Source organism: Rhipicephalus microplus, chromosome 3, assembly GCF_043290135.1.
Source record: "Rhipicephalus microplus isolate Deutch F79 chromosome 3, USDA_Rmic, whole genome shotgun sequence".
NCBI classification, from domain to species: domain Eukaryota; kingdom Metazoa; phylum Arthropoda; class Arachnida; order Ixodida; family Ixodidae; genus Rhipicephalus; species Rhipicephalus microplus.
In genome coordinates, this window is record NC_134702.1 from 179909059 (window position 1) to 179914797 (window position 5739).

Below are 5739 nucleotides of genomic sequence, written 5' to 3' on the forward strand. Positions count from 1 at the left end.
GCCCAAATGGATAGTTTTTGTAGGTCGTTTTGATTTAGCGATTCCCTGTTTTGTTTTGTTCAGTGGTTCGTGCGAATCAGTCGTGACGTAATTTTTATTTCGATTAAGTTATAATAAAAAGAGATGCAGGTAATGATAATTCACTACAGTTTTATTCATCGCGCTTGTGTTTTTCTTTTGGAACAAGTGATCAATGTATATATCAGTCAAAGAAACAGAGCATCCGCAATGTTTTATTCAAAGGCAAGCTAGAGTATGAGAATATAAAAAGCACAATATGACAAAGGTAGACAACAAATGCATCTCGCCTTACAAATAAATTGTAACAAATATTGTAACAAATACATAGAGAACACAGACAACGCACACATCGCTAGAGTTGGCAGAAGCCGAGAAGCTGGTGAAGTATGACACACCGGGCCAGTGGGTAAGTAAGGATCTATGGCAAAAACACAGCGCACAATGCTGATGAAGAAGGAAGAAGTGACATATACACAGCAATGAAGTCGCGAATCACGCCTGGGCTTAACCGAAATAATGCATAGAAAAAAAGAGCGCACAGAAACCACACGACACAATATAGCAGAAAGGCAAAGCTGCAGTGTGCTGGCTGTGCTTAAGAACAGCTAGCCCAAAATGAAAAAAAAAGCAGACTTGATGCCTGCTTGTCCTCAGAAAGGTAGAGCCTAGCAGCTTGCTCACTACGTGAAAGACAAACTTTATGCTACAACACTGGCAGGTCTTGTGGCTCTTCTTATCATCAAAAACTTAAGATCCCAAGAGATTGCGTCTGGGTGTTGCTGTGACGCTTGCGAGCTAAAATAGATTGTAGTCATCACTTATCCAGAATTGTGGACCTTAATTGGTGTTACGAGAGCGGTATTACAGGGCTAATAAATAGCAGAAGGAAACCACTTTGGCTCATTATTTTTCACAAAGGCTCTACATCGTACGTTATCACTCACAAGCTATATAAAAATAAAATGGCAGCGTCTGCAGCCCCACCAAACGCTACAAGTTTGGGTATTCTTTTGAAAATTTTGATGGGTGAGATGAGGAGGTTGATGAGAAGCTAAAATACAAAAAGCGTGATAACGTTAACTGTGCCCGCTTCATACTGTGTTCCTTACCCGCTCGAAGACATTTCAACAAGCGGTTTTGTTATCGATATATTACTTGAGCTGGAGAGATAAAGCATACACAGTGACCAAGCGACCCACAGTAAAGTGTACAGTTCGCCCGAATTTGCTACAAAAATACAGACAGGATACCCAACACTCCCTTTAAGGTTATGCAAATCACTTCGAGCGAATACACAGTGTCCCTACTCCTCATAGCGGGTAACCAAAACAATGTATGCAACGAATGAGTGGTTAGTTTGGTGAGGCTGTCTCCGCAGTCTTTTGATAGTTTTCCGCTGTGCTGCTACTTTGGCTTGCAGATGTTTAATGGTTTGCTTGTACTTCATTGATGGAGACATTGTCGCTGGCACACAGGAACGCACTGCAATAAACAAAAAAATTGATGTAAAAGCGAAGAACAACTAATCCCATACGAGCACTTTCCTCGCTCTTTCAGACCCAAGGTGCACAACTTTCTGTGGTGCAAAGTTTTCGATTCCACTACCTAAAAACAAACCATTCACAATGTTGACAATGCACAAAAAATGAAAATCACTGAGAGCCCACCCTTACATTTTGTAAGTGCACACGTATTGTCCTTTTGAGGATAGTTTCCTCAGAATGTCCTAAACATAAAATAGCACATTAAAAACTGCTGCAGTAAAAGCATAGTCACCATTATCTCTAAGGCACTCGGGCGTGGAGCTGTTGGCGGAGACGTCTTCTGGAGGGTCTTGTGAAGCTTGTTCAGTGGCTCGGACAGTGCTGTCGGAACAATCTTGCGAGCGGCCTGCGGAAGTCTCTATATCAATCCACTCTGGTGTTGAAGTGAACGTACAACTTACCGGCCACACAGGTTCCTTTTGTGACAGCTGAACGACTGGTTAAGGTTTTCTCCGGCAAGACGAAATCAGCAGAAATTCTTTCACCAGCTACAAGGGAGCTGCCACCTGCAGAGGTTTGGTCAACAGTCAATTTGGGTAAAAAAAAGAAATCGCGACACTGAACGCACCCTGTTCATCGGGGCACCTCAATGTGTGGGAGCCGCTTTTTGAAGCCTCTACCTCAGGTCCTGAAGAAATGAAATTACGACAATGTGTCAGTAAGAGGCTTAAAATAACACAAACTGAAGCTCATCCGCACCTTGCAGTGCAGCTTCTGCAGCCATGTCACAGTCACTACTTGAAGCGACGCTCAGAGAACCTGCATATATGTGCAGTTGGTACAAGTTACAAAGCTTGTAGCATGGGGAAACTTAAACAGCTCTTTCAAACGCATAAATTGGTCGAACGTGGAAGAAAAGAGAAGGCACCAACTAGGAAACAAGTAATTTGTGATTTTTGGAATTACCAACAGTGGCAGCTTTCACTGATGAAAGGTATACGTACATGTGCACTCAGGCTTGAAGATAACGTGAAATAGCCCTTTAAAGTCTTTCAAAACAAGTTGCGCAGGTCCAGAGCATCAAAAAATGACAGAAATGTAAAGCTGCTGTTAGGAATGTAATAGCCCACAATTCACAGAATTTAAGACTTTCCAAGTGTTACTTCTGTAGTGAGGTTTTTTCATCGGCTACAAAGATCTTCACGGTTAACTGTCGCCACTGATTCAATACAAGTGGCTGCTATTGCACATATTTGAGTTTCAGTCAATCACTTACATGGTGCAGTTGGTTGCACACTGGGAACAGTCATTCTTGTAAGCCTTGTGTGCCCAGGGTCCATGAAACTTTGAGCAGTAAAATGGTCGCTACAAACCCTGTACGTTGCGTACAATAGGCTGGCCGGCTTACTCAGGAGATCATCGCGTCCAGCATACTGCATCCATGCTTTCATCCTGCATTGGCAATGAACTATCAGCTGAAAGGGGAAGTGCTTGAATAGTGATTTTTTATTGTTACCCTCACTTAGCAAGTATGAACAGTAAGCCTACAGACATGCAAACCATACAAAAGCTTTAACACACCTGCCGTCCCGTGGTATGCGGAAGAAACTCGTCCCAGGCTTCTTGTGGGTTCTGCCATTGTTGAAGCACCACGATACACAGCAGTAGCTGCCGTAGCTTGGACCGCCGGACGGCATGGCGTCAGCGCGGTCTGAAAATGTTAGTAAGTGGATGCTTCACTGTCAAATTACGAAAAAGATATGTGCACGTCATAAATGTACCAGCAAACCCCTTTGAATGATTAGCTAATCGATGCACAATACAAAACCAGTGATACATCTCTGACCCATAAAACTCTGACTTACAAAGATATACGTTAAGACCACGCACAAAGATCTTCAGAAGTTTCCAGGCCGCTATCCCTTGTAATGCAATGGTATCGTGGCCTGGGAACTTTAGAACACCTTCGTGCGTACGCAGTATCAGCACAGTACATTGGGAAGAAAAATTGTAGTTGAAATTTGTGCGGTAAAATCATATTGGAAACGTAAAAAAAATTTGTGGGCAGCTTGCACTAGTGGCACAAGGCTAGCGAAGAAATGAAGATGATGGCCACTTGGCTAGTCCAGATTTGCCTCCGGCACACCAAGAATTATTCGTGTTCCGAGCCTTCGGGAAACGCGTCGTGAAGCATGCGAGGCCCAGCGAACGATTCTCAATATTTTGCACCGAGCCACCGAGCCTATGACCTAGCTGCCCAGCTATGCTCAGCGCACAGACGCTCGCGTCCGTGGCAGACGCAGCACGCGTCGCCTCGGCTTGACGCCGTGCCGCCTTTGCTATACTGCATACGTTGCACAATGTTCCCGTCTAACCGCCGCATAGAGCCACAAACTTTCTTTTTAGCGAACCTCCCAGTCCTTACAAGCTTCAGAAAAAGGTTACAACTGCGTGAATGAGACGCCACGTAAGAAACAAACTCGCACACACGAAGCGCAACGTGTGCGTGTGCATCTTTCTATGTTTGTTGCATGGTGTCTTTTTCGCGCAGGCGTAACCGTTTTCTGAAAAAATGACCCAACAAGACCAACAACATGTCATTCAACAAGCTTCGCTTGAAATCGTGCCTCACCTGTAATCTCACGCTTGAAAACGCCGACGCAGCCGACGTTGACGAAAGCGACGAAAGCTTCTCGCCGTCAGTCATGCATGGGCTTGTCGCCGGGTAGATGGTGTTTATGACAGTACGGCTGAAGAAAAATAATCGCGTAAGGTGTGTTGAATAAATCGTTTTTATGTATAAAGAACATACCAAATTTGGGCGTGTAATTATTAATTTGTGAAAACAATTCTGTTGCATTGATTATAACTGTGTTTTTTTTGTGCTTGCGCCCTCTGAAGTTTGGTGGGAGCACTAGTTCGTTACGTAGTCGTGACGCACTTCCTGAGGCCAGGTTTTGCGGAGTGTCCGCTCTTGTCTTCTTCTTTCTCTATGGCACGGTGAAGTCGAACACGTCGTCCGTCAATGTTGTCGCTGATGCCCGAAGGAAAAGAGAAGAGGACAAGCGACGGGGTCGTCTCTTTCTATAAAGTCGGCGGAACTGCCAGAACGGCCAACACAAAAGGCATCGGGTTGACATTCCTCCATCTGGGCATCAGTCGCTCCACCCGGGCATGCAGCTGCTACTGTCTGGTTCTACTACTATCCTCTTCTCCGTGCCTCTTCCCGACATTGCAGTGTTGCTGCCATACTCGCGAACCTTTTTAAATTAAAGCACGCAATCATGTATTATCGTGCGCCATACTAAACTTAAAAACAGTGCGCCGGTACATGAGATCACGAAGCGCGGTCCACGCCATCACAAGAGCAATTAGAGAAATGAAACAAAGGAAACAAAAATGTATAAAATATTTTGTCTCAATACGATCCGCAATCCAGTTTCCTGCAGCGGCTTTTGGCTCTGTATGAACGGCCAAGCCAGTGCCAAGCCAAGCTTGCGTTCCTGATCAGCTGTTTGTTTCCATCGAGAATTCAACAGTGAACTGGCAATTTGTTTAGATGATATTGCTAAAGGGCTTGAAATTGAATATTTCTCTACGTACTACTGCTGTACTTTTCCTCTCTGTTTCCTGATCACAGTGATGAGATTGAGGAGATTACAATTTAGAAAACAGCAAGTGCAGCTCAAGCATTGCTAGTATCGCTGTTTCGGTAATAAAATGCTACAAAGATTTTGCCCCGCGACCTGCTTGCCGTGTTCGAGCACCCAGTAGAAATTTACGGTGCCGCGTTTGAAAGAGTTGAATAAAATTGCAATATTACGAAAGAAAGGCTCTGAAGCAACATCGCATTTTATCAGGCCTACACCTCCCACACCTAGACGAGTAAAACTCGTCGATATTATCTTGCAAAGCTGTGTATAATATTTAAAACACATTTTTTAGCCCACGATGAATTGTTCTCTCGTGTGGCTTCTCCATTTAGTACTGTCATGTTAACTTACAAAGGCAACTTTCCATATTTAGTCTCTTTAGATGTTGCAAAAGCTTGACACGTGGTGTGTATGCCATACTGATAATTCTCCTCGTAACCTGGGTCCGCCTCTTTAAAGAGCGTCGCATTTTATTGTTTGCAATTGTGTTTGTTTTATACTGTAAGCGAGCTGTGTGATTTCATCAATATTCACGAGTGTTCCCTGACTATACAAACACGTGCGTCTTATTTGGTGCGGTG

The 5739-nt window shown here is 44.0% G+C and overlaps 1 long non-coding RNA gene across 1 annotated transcript; it reads right to left on the bottom strand.

Annotated features, from left to right (window-relative positions):
- Positions 1-695: 695 nt before the first annotated feature.
- LOC142804068 (uncharacterized) lies at positions 696-2561 on the bottom strand. The gene is made up of 3 exons (XR_012894451.1): positions 1967-2561; positions 1798-1911; positions 696-1503 (listed from the first exon to the last, which is right to left on the bottom strand). It is a non-coding gene; the product is annotated as an uncharacterized LOC142804068 (long non-coding RNA).
- Between the last annotated feature and the right edge of the window lie 3178 nt (positions 2562-5739).